Source organism: Macaca nemestrina, chromosome 19, assembly GCF_043159975.1.
Source record: "Macaca nemestrina isolate mMacNem1 chromosome 19, mMacNem.hap1, whole genome shotgun sequence".
NCBI lineage: Eukaryota > Metazoa > Chordata > Mammalia > Primates > Cercopithecidae > Macaca > Macaca nemestrina.
In genome coordinates this window covers 54,133,395-54,151,983 of record NC_092143.1, presented here as the reverse complement: position 1 = coordinate 54,151,983, position 18,589 = coordinate 54,133,395, and the positions used below count along the sequence as shown (strand labels likewise).

Below are 18,589 nucleotides of genomic sequence, written 5' to 3'. Positions count from 1 at the left end.
TATGTAAACAACACTAATAGTTTATCAGGAAGCACTCATGTAGAAAGTAATTACTAACTTTATTATTTTTATTAGTATTGATAACAATTATTTCTCAAGACTTTAATGAAGTTTTTTTTTTAATGAAAGTACTGGGGATCTTTATCAGGTTTCTATCAGTCACCCCCTTCATCACCCATGTCATTTTACCTTGCGTGTATTTGATGAGAGGAGGGTCAACTGAATCTTTTTGTTATCTTATGTATTTGGATACAAAATAAATAGCAGGAAAAGGAAATGGTCACCTCACAATCCAGTCATGTTAGAACTTTCTCTCCTCCCTTGGTCTGTAGGAGTGACTCTTCGCAATGTGACTCTGGAACTTGCATTGGAAAATACACAGGGTTGGGCAGTACCTCCCACCCCTGGAGGGCCTCTGTGTGCCCCAGGCAGCCAAGGCCATTCTTAGTATCATGGCTTATTTGAGGTCCCTTGGCCACACCATTTAGGAATCAGGCAAGTGCAGACATAACCTGTGCATGGGGGTATTGCCTGATATAAGTCAACAATGGAGAGGATAAAAAGAGCCCATCAAAGAGAAGGACATCTGTCAGGGTGGTGTGGAACACCAGCATGGTGGTGTGAAGCTGCACTCGAACCTATCCTGACCCAGTGCTTCTGAAGGATTGATGCTCACTGGGAAGGAGACAGCACCGGATTGCTGTCGGGAGCCTTCCACAAGGTCTGGCCATGAGAAACAGGGAGAGAGAGAGAGTTCCAGAGTTGGGCTCCAAAGCTTAGCGCCTTACCACTGGAAGCAGCAGCAGTGATGACCGCCAAGGATCTGGATACTGAAGGCAAATGGAAAGCCACCCATGAACTGCGGGGAGCCCCACAGCTGGAGGTAGGAGGCTACACAAATGCAAAAAGCAATAAACAGAGGATTCAGTGACAACTAGACACAATGTAAAAAATGCTCCCTTCCCACATCTGGGGACACATGGAGGGAGAGCAGAAACAACATCCCCTCTCAAAAGGTGAATATGTTGATTATGTGACTTTAAGGACAAGTTCAGTACAATGGCCAATCTAGGGACCAGTGAGTGACCAGCCATAGGGGACATTCAAGGTACACTTATGATTTACTCACATCTTTCAGGTGGAACTGGGAAACTCGTCATGACAGGGAGAGAGATATGGTTTGATCTGAGAAATGAAATGAAGTTAGAAGAAAAAACAGATCACACCACAGTCAAATCAAAATATCTTCTGTCCCTCCCTTCCTTATTGGGAACTCTATAGATTCGAGATCAAATCTGTTGTACTTATTGATGCAGACACTTTTAAGATGGAACATTTTAAAAAGCTAAGGATCCAGGTATTGTAAACTGATTAAATTAAGCCTCATATTTTTAAGTGCCAGTGCTGATCTGTTCTCACACCCTCTCCCTTTTCTGGATCTCATTCTTGTTACTACACTTATCACTTTCTGGTTTACATCATAAACGATATTTACTGAGGGTGCCATGAGGGCAAGTGGGGTATTTGATTTAGTTTTTACACCTCCCCTAGCTATGCCCATGCGTTGCATACTACCCTGCTCGTTTTGGGCAATGTGTTAACTTTTTTCATGATGCCTTAAGCTGAGCACTGCATCAGGCACTGGCAATACTTTGAGGAAGAAGGCAGAGTCACTGCTCTATTATCTCGTTAATAAATGAGCAGTACATTTTCCAGACTGGCTAATATCACTAGTATTAATAGCGGCAAGGTACTATTAACTCTCTTTTGACATGATGTGCACATAACTTTGGGGTTAGTTGGAGAAACAAAACTTAAATATGTTAGACAAGAAAATGTTTAAGCAAGACGTCAGAGAAGGTGGAGTTTAGAGACTTCATGATGGAGGCAAGGAATGAGCTGGCTTTGGAAGGGTCAACTGGATTTGTATAAACAAGCCAGCAAATCTGTGGCTGGGAGGAATCCCAGCCTTGACTTGGGCTCTAGGGATTCAAAACGTGAGCTGGAATTTTGGCGCCATTACTATTCAGGAGCATTGGTGTTTCTCAATGAAGCTGTGTGACCTGGGGCAAGTGAGTGAATCCTCTAATTCTCACTTTTCTCATCTGTAAATTGGGATAGTATGATTTAACTGACCTTGTTGAAAAAATTCAGCTAGGTAATATATACCTAGCACAGAAGCAGGTATTTGGGAAGCATACAACATGGCCACCCAGACTTAATAGAGGCAGTATCATATTACTGGTGTTGTTTTTTTCATTTGTATGGGTTGAACATTTAATCTTCTAGAGGTCACTACCATGCCTCTTTTTCTTGTGAACTTCCTTGCAAACAAAACTTAGTAGGTCTAGTAATTTCCTGTTGAATTGCCTCTCTTGGTTTCTCTTACACATTGTAGTGTATTATCTTGCCTCTTGCTATGCGGTTCTGATACAGATCCTTACATACTCCCCCACATTTTGTGGGAATAAATTGTAGCAACAAATCTAGTCATAGCATTAATTACACATGGTTCATGCAGCGACTGAAGTGAGTGAGTGAGGAAGGAGAATTTGATTACTCCAGGGCATCAAGGCCTTTCAACCAATAATAATTTACTGTCTTTACTAAGTACCTCTGGATGCTCTCTGTAGAGGGGATACAGTATTTTATACACAAGCAACATAATCCATTCCTATGAGATCATGTGGTCAGGGAGTCAAATGTCTGCCACATTGAATGGAGGGAGGGCAAGGTTTTCTTTTCCCGATAAAGTCACAGTTTTATTTTTCCTCTTCCAGAGTGTGAGGCAGGGCACAAGGGAGGCAGTGTTACTTGATGAGGTCACAAGGACAGGGTGCGTATTGAAGCTGGAGACTATTGGCTACAGGCGTAGAGCCTGGGGACCCGAGCTAACTTTCTGAGGTTCAGAATGTCAGAGAAAGATTGTGCAGGCAGATGTGCATGTGCATGTGTGCATGCTTGTGGGTACGTGTGCTTACATGCTGCTTGTATGTGCCTATGTGTGAGTGCCTACATGCATATGTGTGCATTCATGTGTGTGCATGAGTAAGCATGTGTTTGCATGTGCATGTCCTGTGTTCATATCCTCTGTTGCCTAGTCCTCTGTCCCTTTCTCGTCTGCTGGGTTATCGTTAGTCTTTCTTTATCTATCTATATCTATCTACCTATTTATCTATTATCTAACATTCGGCTTTTATTTAACAGCCAATCTTTATTGAAAATACTATATGGCAAAGCACCTAGTTAAGTGTTTCTATGCAACAGTCCTCTGAGGTTGCCTTTATAACCCCAGGTTACTTTGAAGAACCAAGATTTAGGAAACTACTTTGCCCAAGGTCAGTCCACTTGTGAGTGGCCCAGCAGGGGATCAAATTCAAGCAGTCGCAGCTCTCTACGTACAGTCTCCTTTTAAAGATTCTGCCTTAGGGCCAGTGTGTGTTCACTCTAATGTTTTTCAGTGTCCCATTTAAAGCATTGCATCTACAACCTCAGCCATGATGCTCCTGGAGTAGTCTGTCCAGCAAGTATCCAGGCCTACAGTCAGACCACCTTCCTTCTTCCAATGCAGCGCAGGTAACATTTTTAGTACCTACTTCTAAGCAGTGAGCTTCTATTTCCCTGCCCTAGTACAGAGTTCACTGCTTTTCAGATCTGGGCCCTAGGGCATTTCTAAAACTAGCTTACGAGACTGAGGATCAGTCCTGGGTCACAGAAGGTGGCCAGAGGGACATGCTAACCAGCTGTTAAACAGAGGAAAGGGGTGAACAAGTTTATGTGATACTGGGCATTCTGAGTGCTTCAGGATCATCTTGAGGTTAAAAACAGGCCTAGTCCTCCTAGGAAGATCTTCTGATCACACAGAGAGCAGTCCAGCCCCTCCAAAACCACAGGTGGAGAAGAACCTGTGGTAGGACTTTTGGAGTTGAGAGGATTTCAGAAGATAATGGGAATTTCGTTTGCAGGATTCTACCCACTGGGTCTGGGGTGAATGTCAGATTCTTACTATAAAAATAAAAGCTATTTAAAGGGACTGATATAGCAAATAATGACTAGCTCTTTGCACCTTAGGATGGAGTACTTTACCAGGCTAGTCTTTGAAGGAAGCAGTGACATGAGAGGCTAAAACTGAAGACTGGCAACACTCTACAGTTGAGCTGTCCAATATGGTAGCCATTAGCTATATGCACTATTGAGCATTTGGAATGTCTGAGTTGATATGTAAGTGTAAAGTGCATAGTGGATTTTGAAAAGTTAGTATGAAAAAATGAATGCAACATATCATTGATAATTGCTTTATATTGATTACATGTTGAAATGATAATATTTTGGATATATTCCATTGAAGTACACTAAAATTAATTTTACCTTTTTCTTCTTTTTAAAAATGTGGCCAACCGAAAGTTTAAAATTACATGTGTAGCTTGCATTTGTAGCTTTTGTTGTTTCTATCGAAGTGTCGCCGATAGAAGTACCATCCAGTAACGGTCTTCGAACTGCAAAGAGGGCTTTGGAATCATGGGATTGCTACATGCAGAGTTAATGGTTGGTACTGGAAGTACCCATGTCCTGGACTCTCTTGGGCAGAACCTGCCTGAATTAGCTTCTGAGAGGGATATCTGCTGGTTAAACAAATATGTATTATATAGATGCATGACTTGGCACTTTCTTTGCCGGCTTCTAAATCTAAAGCATCTCTCTAGGGGATCCACGTTCTGTATCAAACTTGTATTTCTAACCAGGTCTGCTTCAATGAGGCTGATCTTCCTATTCTCCCCATTGCATGTTTATACTAGTATCCCTCTCTCTTTCTCTCGCTCTCCTCTCTCTAAAAACTCCTATTTTCTCACTCATTTCTAGTCTCTCAGCACTATTCAAGGCTTATGAAACTTTCCCTTTCTACATGGATTTTCAGTAATCCCCCTTCCTGGGTTCTTAGTTCCTGAACTATAGCTTTGATCACACACTGCCTATTGTCCTCCTCTTATGTCACATGTGGAAAGTCTTGTCTTCTAGGTTATATTTATGCCCCACTGGGTCAAGCAGAGTAAATGCTTTAATACATACTTGATTGCTTGCATCATTGCTTCCCTCTGTCTTGCCAGAGCCTCTCATTAAATGTGTACCTTTTGTGGAGAAGGGCAGTGATGATGGCAAGCAGCTTGAGATCAGGCACCATGCTTTTTTTTTTTTTTTTTTTTTTTTTTTTTGATATGAAGTCTCACTCTGTCACCAGGCTGGAGTGCAGTGGTGCAATCCCGGCTCACTGCAACCTCCACCTCCCAGGTTCAAGCAATTCTCCTGCCTCAGCCTCCCGAGTAGCTGGGACTACAGGTGCGTGCCACCATGCCCAGATAATTTGTGTATTTTTAGTAGAGACAGGGTTTTGCCACCTTGGCCAGGATGGTCTGGATCTCTTGACCTCGTGATCTGCTCGCCTCAGCCTCCCAAAGTACTGGGATTACAGGTGTGAGCCACCACGCCCAGCCATGGGTGCTCGTTTTTAAGCTTGACATCATTCACCCAGAATGGTCTGAGTGTTACAAGAAGAAGGACTCAATGGCTTCTGACCTACTGTGACTTGTAGGAGTTTGTCTGAGCTAACTGCCATAGCTTTGTTCCATGAAGATCTGACATTGTGCCTGCAGTTTCTTCAGTAGAGATGTGTTTCTCACGCCTTTGTCTTCTTTGGACATGTAAATTCCCCATGAGAAGGAGAACTTATTAACTACGAGGCCCCAGAAAAAAGTGAGGATGCAGAAGATGCTAGCAGGAGACATGTGAGCTTTGAGAGAGATAAAACATTCAGGAAATGAGGGATGAGGGTGGCTAAAGACACACTTGGCTACCTTCCAAATTTCCTAAGGGGTGGCCCTTTCCTGGGTCTAAAAAGGGTTCATATCTTTGTTTTTGCTTTCATCCCTGCAGAGCTGAGACTGGAGGAATAGACCTTGCTTCAGTAAATCAACAGAGCTGAGAGATCAGTCAGTCAGTCAATCTTAAGAGCATTCTTGGATTTGTGGATGGCTTGAGAAGGATGCTTAGAGAAACCGAGGATAGGGTAGTTATTAAAAGAGATTAAAGGGTATTAGCTAGTGCCTCAGCAAGTTATAATTAAAAAAAGAAAAAAAAAAAGGAACGAAAAGGAAACAGGAGACTAATTTTTCCAGTCGCTGAAATTTCAAGAAGGAGTGAGCTGACTTGTGAACCATTGCTGCTTGATATTAATTCTCCTGTATGGTTAAATCTAACCCAAATACATGTCTTTCTCAATTGGAAATGCCCTAGTCAATTTCACTGTCTAATATAGAGAGGAGGCAGCTGAGAGACCAGGAAACCATGTTAACCTCAGATGGCATTATTTGCCAAAGAATCTCAAACCCTGCTCTGAAAGTAAATGACTTGTTTCTAGGACATACTCTTGACATGAAAAAGGGAAATTATCATGGTATCCATCTGGGAAAGTTGAGACCAAGATAAGGAAAAGAATAGATCCCCCTGGAACACCTGACAGTCGTGTGTTATTAAGCAGCAACATTGTGGCATGCATTACAATGATTTAGTCACTTCGCTAGTAGTCAGGACTGCACAAGGCAGGCAGGAGGCCAACTACCTATTGAGATTTAACAGGGTCCTTCTAGTTCCTTGCCCTCAAAAATCTCACCGACTTCAAAGGTCTAAGATTCCCCAGTAGAACTCTTGTTTGCCAATTTAAGATATCTCTATTAAGATACAGACTATCTGAGTAGTGCCATATTTAATTGATGACATTCTTCAATTAGATGAATTAGATAGAATTAGAGGTCTGAGGGCCATTTTTGGAGAAAGAAGCCTAAATCATTAGGCTGCTGGGTGACTAATGCAAAAAAGGGATGTATCAACTTAGCCACCCTCACAGTTTTGCAGAAGCTTTGCTTTGATTGTTACAGTGTGCAATTTTATTATTGTAGCATATTGAGTATCAATGGGCCTAAAGCTCTTGGTGTTACCCTTCAGAAAATATTTTTAAAAATTAGCCACATGTGAAGATTTACATAAGAAAAATATTTATAGAGGTTTCCCGATTGACTTTTTCATCTTTATTTCCTATTTTCAAGGTTACATGAATTTAGTGTATTCTCTCAATGATTTCCTAGTCTTTGGCAGATTAGTATCCACACAGGCAGAAATGGCAGTATCAGAAAGTGGCAGCTGATAGTCCAACGGAGGGAGAGAGAAAGGAAAATTTAAAAATCAGACATAAGATTTTCAAAAGGCACAACAGTCTGAAATCAGCCAGGATAGGAATTAGCAGTGCTTTAGGTGTCAAGACCCCCTCAGATATCATTATGTACCAGCGAAACAACCACTGATTTTCATTAGGGGTGACCACAAGACATAAGAAAACACTAGAATTAAATTCAGTCTCCTTCCCTGAGCTGAGGGTAGGTGCAGAATAGAAAAATTTAATATATTGAGCCACCAGCTGCGGTAGATAATTTACATATATCATTTCAGTGTTGAATTCCTCAACATTTTTATATTTATGTAGTAGGCATTATTGTCCCCATTCTAAAGAAGAGAAAACTGAAGTTTGAAGAATAAATGAAGATGAAGTTCATTAGTATAGGTACTGCATGAGTGCCTTCTTTTTCTTCCCAGTTCATTTTCTCTATGCCCCCAGCGATTCCTCAGTGCTGCTTTCCCCTCTACTTTGACAATTTCCTTCCTCATCTCTTGTTATTCAGCTGTTTCCTTGGCTCAGAGTGCCTACCTCTTTCTGTCTACACTACCAAATTCTTTCTCTACTGCAGGGTCTAGCTTAAGACCTGGGTCCTCACAGATAACTTCTTACCTTGCATCACATGGCTTTCTTCTCTGTGCTATTTCCATAGCACTTGTGGCAGCCCTGCTGATTTCTCAGGGACTGTTTTTTATCACTCCGTGGTATTTATCATGCCTTTTTCTATAAAGCATTGTGGTTGGCTTTGCTTCCTTGTCTAAAAGGCTAGCTGCCTTGGGTTACACACACTGTCTTTTCTTTCTTCTATTTCCTAATTCCACCTGAGACACATTTACTCCTGGTAGGTCTTGAGTGTTTAGAATTCCCAAAGACAAATACAAGCAGTTCCTTCTGCATTTGGGCTATTTCAACTAGCCGATGGCCATGTGTGTCCTAGGCTGTGAAATGCAAACCTCCAAGAGCCTGCTTTGGGGATGCCTGAAATAGTTTTAAGAATTCTTTCTACCCTCCTCACTGCGGGATTTCTGGCAACCTTATTGTCTAACCTCTACCCAAGCAAAGGGAAATCTTCCAAGTTTGAAGTCCTCAGGAATAGGCCATATATTGAACACTGCCTTAGTTAATTGTTGCAGTCCTAAAAATTAGGCACTCTAAAGCAAATTTCTCCCCATACTCTAGCCTCACTGATCTTTATCATATCTATGCCACCATATCTTTGGCCAGAGTAGTTCATCCACAGTTTCTTCAACCCACTTGCCTCCCTCTCTTCTTCTCTCCCAGTCCTTCTACCTGCATGTTCCTCCATCCCCAGCAGCCACTGTCCTTTGCTAGCACAGACCCTTTACTCCCTTCCATTCTCTGCCAGTAAGGTCACTTCATCAAACTAAAGCTCATTAAAGGAAAAGGCTGAGAAGCAATTCAGCATCCTGACCCCAGATATTGTAGCTGAAAAAGCCCTTTGCCTTTTATATTTCAACCTGAATAGGTGTATGACTCAGTAGTGGAAGGATTTGTAGCTGACACTCAATAGAAGCTGCTCTCGAATTTTGACAAATCCCATCTTGAGCCAAGAAGAGAAACAGATATTGATCCTAAGTGTACCTAATTCATCTCTGCACTTGTAATCCCAAAAGAAAATGCCTTCTATGACCAGAGGGCAGTCAATATTTTTTCCATCTTGTAAAATAAATAGCAGTTATTTTGGTGTGTCTTCATGTGTCTGGGGTACCAGAAGTAAACAAAGAGTTGATTTTTCCTCTTTCTACAGTCAAGTTATAGTAACTACTAGGTCCCTTGTATGGACTAATTAAAACCATATCAAATAATTTGGATTGATGAGTGACTAGGGGCGACCGTATTATAGCCAGCCCACATTAATAAGGAAGCCTCATTCTCCAGGCTGGGGATTGGTATATCTGCTGAGACTTAGCTGGAGACATACAATAAATTGCACGGCAATTCATTTCAGGGGACTCTCTTTGACTCCAGCAGTATTACAGTTTTAGCCACACAGGGGAGGTGTTCATACCAGCCAGGGGTCTACTTACAAACCTGGTTTTATTTATTGTCCTTCCTCTCCTTTACCTGTGAGACTAGAGTTAGTTATGGGAGAACTTCCAGAGGGTCACTAGGTCAGGCCAGATAGAGAACTGTTCTGTTTCCACAATCGTTCTGTATATTCTCAACCCAGATGGAGGGTCACAAGTTGTTGGAAACACTAAAAAACTGATTTGTGTCTATATTGATCCAAGCCCCACATCATTTCCCAACCAGCCCAGGTCATTTCCAACAAACAAGCATAGAATCTCTTTGAAATGATGCACAGAATTTCTTTGAAACCCTGTGTCTACATGTGGGCAAACCATCTGCTCAATTCCAGTTTTTGTTTTCCTACCCATTAATAGTCATTTTGTTTATTTTACCTGAGTGATTCACTCTGACAAACCAGGCTTCTAGCTTCTTGAAGATTAAGAACAGTATCAGAAATTAAATTTGGATTATTTGAGGCATTGGAGGGATATAAACTTTAAATTGCAAATTATTTGATTTGGCAAGCTAAGAAAACCATCTAGATTTTCCACAGTTTTCTTTCAGTGCCCTCTCAGAATGGAATATGAGCCTTATCCAGAGAGACAAGCTGATTTTCTCATAATCTGCCAGACCCATTGGATGCAGGGCAAATAAGTCGTCATAACACCATGATCAAATGTTTGGGAATTGTATGCATAGTTTTCACTTTCTGGCAAAACCAGACTGCTTCCTCTTTCGGTCATGGGCCACAGATGCTCCCACTTAGGCTACTGTCTGCTCCTAGAATGTCCTCTCTGCCATCCATTCATGTTAAAATGGTGTCCTAGCTGGTTTTCCCAAGTCCTTCATGAGTAGGCCTACAGATTCTATACCCTACCTCTGAGAAGTTTTATCTGAAGGTGCAGAAGGTTCAGGTCCAAGGTTCATCTGCCCATCAATATGGAGATTGACAAAAGCCTCAAAGAAAACGAAATATGAATACAACTAATTAAGGAGGTAAAAGATCTCTACAAAGAGAGATTCAAAACACAACTGAAAGATATCAGAGATGACCCAAATAAATGCAAAAACATTTATACTCATGGATTGGAAGAATCAATATCATTAAATGGTCATACTGCCCAAAACAATTTATAAATTTAGTACTATTCTGATCAAACTACTAATGTCATTCTTCACAGAATTAGGAAAAAAAAAAAAAAAACTCTTCTAAAATTCACATGGCACCAAAAACGAGCCCAAATAGCCAATGCAATCCCAAGGAAAAAGAATAAAGCTGGAGGCATCATACTATCCAACTTCAAACTATACTATAAGGCTACAGTAACCAAAACAGGACATTTCTGGTACAAAAACAGACATGTACACAAATGGAACAGAATATATAATTCAGAAATAAAGCCACACACCTACAACCATCTGATCTCCTACAATGCCAACAAAAACAAGCAATGGGTAAAGAATTCCCTATTCAATACATTGGTCAGGGATAACTGGCTAGCGATATGCAGAAGAATTAAGCTGGACCCTTACATCTCCTTGTATACAAGAATTAGCTTAAAATGAATTAAAGGTTTAAATGTAAGACTTCAAACTATAAAATTCCTAGAATAAAACCTAGGAAATACCCTTTTCAACATCAGCCTTGGCAAAGAATTTTTTGGCTAAACCCCCAAAAGCGGTTAACAAATAGGACCTAATTAAACTAAAGAGCTGCACAGCAAACGAAACTCTCAACACTGCAAACAGACACCTTACAGAATAAGAGAAAATATTCTCAAACCATGCATCCAACAAAAGTCTAATATCTAGAATCTATAAGAAATTTAAACAAATAAGCAAAAACCAAATAACCCCATTAAAAAATGTGCAAGGGACATGAACAGACACTTCTCAAAATAAGACATACAAGTGGCCAACAAACATATGAAAAAATGCTCATTGTCACTAATCATCAGATAAATGCAAATCAAAACCACAATGAGATACCATCTCACACCAGTCAGAATGGCTATTATTAAAAAGTAAAAAAACCAACAAAACAGATGTTGGAGAGGCTGTGGAGAAAAGGGAATGCTTATACACCGTTGTTGGAAATATAAATTAGTTTAGTCACTGTGGAAAGCAGTTTAAAGATTTCTCAAAGATCTTAAAACAGAGCTACTATTCAATCCAGCAATCCCATTAGTGGGTGTATATCCAAAGGAAAAATGAATCATTCTCCCAGAAAGACGGCAGTGTTACATTTTTAGCTACATGGGGGAGGTGTTCATACCAGCCAGGGGTCTACTTACAAACATGGTTTTATTTGTTGTTCTTCCTCTCCTTTACTTGTGAGACTAGAGTTAGTTATGAGAGAACTTCCAGAGGGTCACCAGGTCAGGCCAGATAGAGAATTGTTCTGTTTTCACAATCATTCTGTATATTCCCAACCCAGATGGAGGATCACTCTTTTACGTTCATCGCAGCATTATTCACAAGAACGAAGATATGGAACAACCTAGGTGCCTATCAATGGTGAATTGGATCAAAAAACATGGTACTTACACTCTAGAGAATCCTTAATAAAAAAAAGAATAAAATTATGTTCTTTGCAGCAACACAGATGAAGCTGGACCCATAATCCTAAGCGAATTAATGCAGGAACAGAAAACCAAGTATTATATGTTCTAAATGATAAGTGGGAGCTAAATATTAAGCACACATGAACATAAACTTAGGAACGATAGACACTTCAGACTATTAGGGGGAGAGAAGGAGGAAGGTGGGGTCGAAAAAGTACCTACTGGGAACTATGCTCACTACCTGGGTGATGGGATCCCTACCCCAAAACTCAGCATGATGCGATATATTCATATGACAAACATGCACATGTACCCCTTGAATGTAAAATAAAAGTTGAGATTAAAAACAAAATATGCTGGGTAAAACTAAATAAGAATGTTTCTGAAAGTATAAAATTTCTATTCAATGTGAACTTATGACTTAATATTGATAATCCTAGTAGAAATATAAAAGTCAAAAAGTCATTAATAAGAATGGGCAAGAGGCACATTTAAATAAAAGAATATAATTTGATGAGAAGTTAGAAGCCATGATAACTACTCTTAGCCTTGGCCCAAAAAAATTCTGTGTCCTTGGTTAAGTCATTTAATATTTCAGTTTCATGTCCTCATTGTCAAATGAGGGGGTTGGGATTAGATGGCCTCAAACCCCCCTCCCCCCCCGCCACTTTAATAGTCTGTTTCTCAAAGGTATGTAAATAAGCCATTTGGGAAGATTTACATTGTTTTCCTTATAACGATAATGCAGAAATAGAGATATTGAGCTTATCTCAGCATGGATAAAACTCAAGAAATATCAAGCTTATGTTGTGAATCTCCTTAGTGGATCAAAGCATTTGCCAAAGTTCTTCTTCAACACTTTCATCTTCTAGGGTCCCAGGGATGAAAAATGTGAGGCACATGGGCAAAACTAATACTCTTACAATGCAAACTGTCTGTGGCATTACATTTCATAACATGCCTAATACATTGATATGCTTTTATATTCTGTGCACATATTCATAATCATGGCTTCTTATATTACAACAAAACCCCAACAACCTCAGTGATGGTCTTATCTGATGTCTGCTTTTACAGATGACACTACAAAACCCCAGAGACAAGAAGTTGCCTAAAGCCACCTAAGTATTTAAACATTTTTGAGATCTGAATGGCTTAGGTGCCACTCTTTTAATTCTTAGTTTTGTTTCTTCCTGCAATTCCACAGTATATACACATTGTAAGCATGTAAACATTTATTGAGGTAACATACAAATATTTCATTAGTTTTATTTGTATACCTATAAGGTACACCCATCAATAAAAAATGCATTCTTAAGATCCAGGCAGAATTATTAAAGATCATCCACTGAACTTAAACCTCCTTTTCAATCTCTCTAGGAACCTGGCATAACCAATTACCCCTGGCTTGTAACTCATCCAAAGTCACATAGTAAACTTAGACCAAACCTAGATTTCTCTCCTAACAGATTATTTTCAGAGTTGGGCCTAGAGCATGGAGCTTTTAGCTCTCAGTCTATGTTCCTTCTCTCATATCAAGCTGGCATTTATTCAACTTTCATTGCTTTTCCAACATCTCAACCAGGCTCTGTTTGCAAACATACAATAAATGGAATCCACCATTGATGGAAATAACACATTCTGCCATAGGAATATTGTTTCTGATTTTAACCTTAAATTCTCTTTGACTCCCAGTCCTCTGACCTAGTTTGTCCCCTGCCTGTTGTGTAGTGCCATCCTACCATGACATCCCTTATACATTTTAAGACCAATCTTCCATTACCAGGCTCAGCTTTCCTATTCTATTGTCCCTTTCATTCTTTACATTGTGTTTCCCCTCCTTTGGGTATTTCTCATTGTCTTTGGGAAAACATTGTGCCCCAAATAGAATACGATTTCCTAGATGTTCTCTGATCAGTGTAGAGTATAAGGGAGCTGTTACTCACCGTGAGCAGGATACTACCTTTCCGTCAAGCACAAAGACTCATCAGTCTTCACTTACTGCTTTGTTAAGGGGTGATGAATTTGCTCAATCCTTTCCTTGGTTTCTTGGCAGAAGGCAGGCAGAGGAGCAATGGGCTTGATTTCAAGAATCTCTTTCCTGCTAGAACACTGAAGAGCTTGTCAATATCTTTTCTAGGTGCGGTTTGTCAAACCAGTATTCCAATAGACAGCCATTAGCACCTCACCCTATGCTTCAGAATCACATTTGGGGAAATTTACTTTGACTGATCACAGCTTGCAAGGATCATTTGGTTCTGTGAATCCAATCTGATGTTTTAAAAGCTGTTTCCTATCAGTGAAAATGTGTGTACCCCTTGCCTATACTGATTTGCAAAGAGCAGGGTAGAAAAAAGTCGTTTGGTTTTCTTTGAGTCTTGTCTAAAGGAAAGAACAATCTCTCTCCCCACTTCTCCCCACCTTGATAAAAGCCAGCAACTGAAGATAAAAGATATCACACCTCCTAAGAAATCTAATGAAAGTAAATTGTCATTCTGTTGACATACTGAGATGGCAAATTTCCCAGGCCCCAGCAATATGGATAGTTTTCTTTCTAGGAATGTATCTGATTTGGGAAGTTTATTGTTCTATAGATTGGAATGTGGTGATCAGTCAGATAAAACCATCAAAGTCGGTGTAACTCTGATTCCTATAATAAGCTGTGAATGTATTTTCATCAGAGCACCAAGGACAGATAAAATTCCTTAGCAAAGGAGATTCAAGGATATATTTCTCTTCTATGGAAAGAAGTAATATATGGGTGAAACACAGTTAATAGGCCAAAGGAAAAAAAAATCCAATTGGTGACACTAACAATAGATTTTATAGGAAAATATGTGATAGGAAAGAAGCATGCATTGTTTGGGACACCTGTAGTTAATTATTGATGCTAAAGACATTAAAATCAGTTTCTTTGCTCATATATCTTCATAGACTGTTTGGCAATATTAAATGACAAAGGCTTAATAATCAAAAGTACTGAGTTAGCAAATGTTTTCTAATTTTAATAACTTCTTGTTGTAATTACCAAGTCTTAGAGTGAAATGATTTAATTAGAAAGTAATCAAGAAGTGTCTACTGTTAATTGAAGGAATTATAAAAGATCTACATTTTTAATATATTTCTGAGGTAATAAAATTAGTTTACCATAATTATTTTTAAACCACCCTGATGAGGAATATTTGATGTGGGAGCAAAGGAATTGATACTTTTAAGAGGGCACCCATGATTGAGAACATGATGGGATTACAAGATCTCATCCTTCTTGTCTAGGAAATACTACTAATAATAATGATAACAGCTAATATTTATTGAGAACTTACCATCTGTCAAGAGAAAGTAATGCAGATCAGAAGCCATACTGTTTTATTCATCCATGTGTCTTCTGAGAACAGAAGAGCCCTCCAATGAATAATTTGAAATCGTGTTGAATGAACACATTGAAGAATCACAAATAAGAGGCAGTGACAGGGCCACTGATATAGTTTGGCTCTGTGTCCCCAACCAAATCTCATCCCGAATTATAATCCCCATGTGTCCAGGGAGGGACCTGTAATCCCCACATGTCGAGGAAGGGAGGTGATTGGATCACGAGAGTGGTTTCCCCCATGCTATTCTTGTGATGGTGAGTTCTCATGAGATCTGATGGTTTTATAAGGGGTTCTTCCCCCTTCACTCTTTTCTCTCTCCTGCTGCCTTGTGAAGAAGGTCCTTGCTTTCCCTTCACTCTATCGTGATTGTTAAGTTTCCTGATACCTCCCCAGCCATGTGGAACTGTGAGTCAATTAAATCTCTTTCCTTTATAAATTACCCAGTCTCGGGTATTTCTTTACAGAAATGTGAAAATGGACTAATACAGTCACCAATCTCAGTTTTGGTAGTGTTGGTCTGCTTACTCACTCTTATCATTAGAACCCTCTTGTTGGCACATGCTCTTTTGGGGTGAGTAGACTTATTTCTATTTTCCCTGAGCTCCAGAGTATAATACACACTTAGAGTATAACACACATCTAGTTCAGTTCAAGTGGCAAAGATCTTGCCACAGACTGTAGGATACAAATGTTCACTTTTTGTCTGCTGCTGTTTGTTTATCCTCATAGCATACAACTACTTGGTATTAATGGGCATTTGCAGGATGGAAGTAAATGAAATAGACCTTTAAAGGCAAGTCAGGGAAGGAGAAGAAATAAAGAGATGTTAACTTCAACTCCATGAAAGCAGGAGTGGTTCTGCTGAATACTACAAAGATAAAATCATTCAGTTTAATACTGTTGATGTGAAGTCAAAGAATTGAGATATGCGTTTAAGTATTTAACTGTACAATGCAATCATTTTTATGGGCACTGGGAAATTCACCTTTTCACTAAACACACCTGTCTCCTGCTGTGCCTCCCAGGCCCATCACTGTGGTATGCCTGCCTCACCATCCACCTCCTTCAGCCACAGTGAATTACCAGAGACTTAATAGTTATCTGGGGCTTAATGACTCTTTGTGCATCTTGGACCATCAACCCTTCCTGGATTTTCATTAATCCCAGGGGCAATGGCTTAGACCATGATCATTATTGTTTTAACAAACACTTCCAGGATACGACGAGAGTGACTTTCCATTTATCTTCTATGGAAATTCATTCTGCAGGAGTGACACTGTCAGCTTAAGAGACACAAGCTATTGTCTTGCAACCAAGAAAAAAAAAAAAAAAAGGGTATTACTGCTTTCTGTACTTATTATATGGAAAGACAAAAGCTAATTAATTGTTATAGTTCCTGTTTTCCTGGAGACAGAGAAATGCTATCTAACACTCTTTTAAAAAATTTTTGTTAATATTGTAAGGAGATATTTTTTATACAGGTAAAAGCTTGTGGAAGGATGAGAGGGATATGGGAGGTAGACAGTGAGGAACTGATACCTGAAGAGTTTGTGTTGCAAAGAATGCAAAATTTAACTGACTAAACCAACAAACAAATAAATTGAATAACCAATATCTATTCATTTACAAATTCCTGTGTTTATCATTTATTTTTAACCTTAGGTTGGTAGACTCAACCTGCAAAAGCTATTGATTCAGTCACTACAAAACAAAAACCAAATGAAAAGCTAAGCTTACAATTTATGTATAGTGGCATTAGGTAGCAGAATTTGCTTCAGTCATATATACTTGACGTTATTCATCAATTATCCAGATTACAATAAGAAACTTTATAGTACATTATTATTAAAGAATATATTGAAGCAGATTAATATGAATAAAACAAAATGGAGAGTACATTCAAATATGCTGAGTGTAACATGTAAGCATTGTACCTTACATCCAAGGTACAATGCATACTTTTACACCACCTTCTAGTATTTACTTCTTAGACAGAAAATTCCAGCTCTCTTATTTAACTTCAGAATCCCAACATTTGGTTCTAGGCAAATGTTACTTTATTTGGAACCAAAAAATATGAACACTCTACCAGAGTTATGTGTAAAGTTATCTTCAATATATATGCTCTCATTTAACATGGCCTAATTACTGGCTATAAGGAATACACTTTTCACTGTTTCCCTCCTCTCTCTTTTCCAAATCCCATTTTTCTCAATATTGCAGAAGCAGAATGGAGAGAATCTTATGAAACACTTATGTGCCCAGTTTTCTACGGCCACTGCCCTCACATTATCTAATGTGCAGTAGGGCAAGCCACGTAATGTCTGTGGATGTCCCTGTCTTCAGGAAGTCTTGAAACATACAAAGGAGGCTATATTCTAGAATTGCTAAGGTCCTTGTGGTTTAAGGGTATATGATTCAAGAAAAGAAAGTATGTTTTCCCTTTTACCTTTGTGGAAGTAAACAATTTCCCCTATCCATTTTCTAACGTGTTAGATGGATATCACCATGATTTCTCCTTATGATGATATAGTGCTTCAAAAACAATAGCTCACTCACACAGTTAGTCTTTGATATGGAGTTTTCAGAAATCCTTTTCAGAAATGGTTTGTACATGCATATCCCACATTAGTATAATGATCTATTTATGGGTCTGTTTTCTCTAATATTCCTCAAAACACATTAGATCAAGGAACATAGTGTTTTGTATTTGATTCCATGACAGTGCTTATGATCAGCAATGAATAAGGTTTCAGGGAGAACAGCATGTTTTTATAACAAGTTTAGAGAGGCATGCAGAACGTGGAGTAACTATAGGCTTCATTGTTAACCTAACCTTTAAGAATGTTCTCCTTACGGGTTTTTCCATGAGATCTGTGTAAAATGTTACTTAATAATAGTAATGTATTTATTAAGTAATTATATGTTTTCCCATATTAAATCATCACAGACCTACCTGACTACCATCAGAATTTGGATTCAGAATAAAACAATTAAATTTACTACTTAGTGTTCCTATAATTCCAACCCAAGGAAAAAATATTAGGCCAAATGATATCACCAAGAAAGTTCCTATTTTTGATGTCAGTTTTTGAGATACTGAAAATAGCTTTTCAGTCTCATTTCAACTGAAAATACCCTGAAGGCCTATGTACCCAAGGTGGAGGTCTATCGTTTACCGGAGTGGGAAACTGAGGTTTGTAATTTACCGAAGGTAACAAGAGTAACCAATGGTGGTATCACATGTCTCCTTCTGTATTGCCTGTCTTTGGTCCTAGAAAATTGGGAAGTCATCATAAACTCCTTGTGATCTCAGCTGTTCCTGAGAACTGTTGGATTGTCCTCATATATGCCACCTGTCCTCAATAAACAAGGCTACTATATTATTAGTTCAGTATTTC

The 18,589-nt window shown here is 39.2% G+C and overlaps 1 long non-coding RNA gene across 1 annotated transcript in view; it reads left to right on the top strand.

Annotated features, from left to right (window-relative positions):
• LOC139360033 (uncharacterized) overlaps window positions 1-18,589 on the top strand; it is a 558,829-nt gene that overhangs the window by 333,399 nt on the left and 206,841 nt on the right. The gene's annotated exons all lie outside the window — the stretch shown is intronic.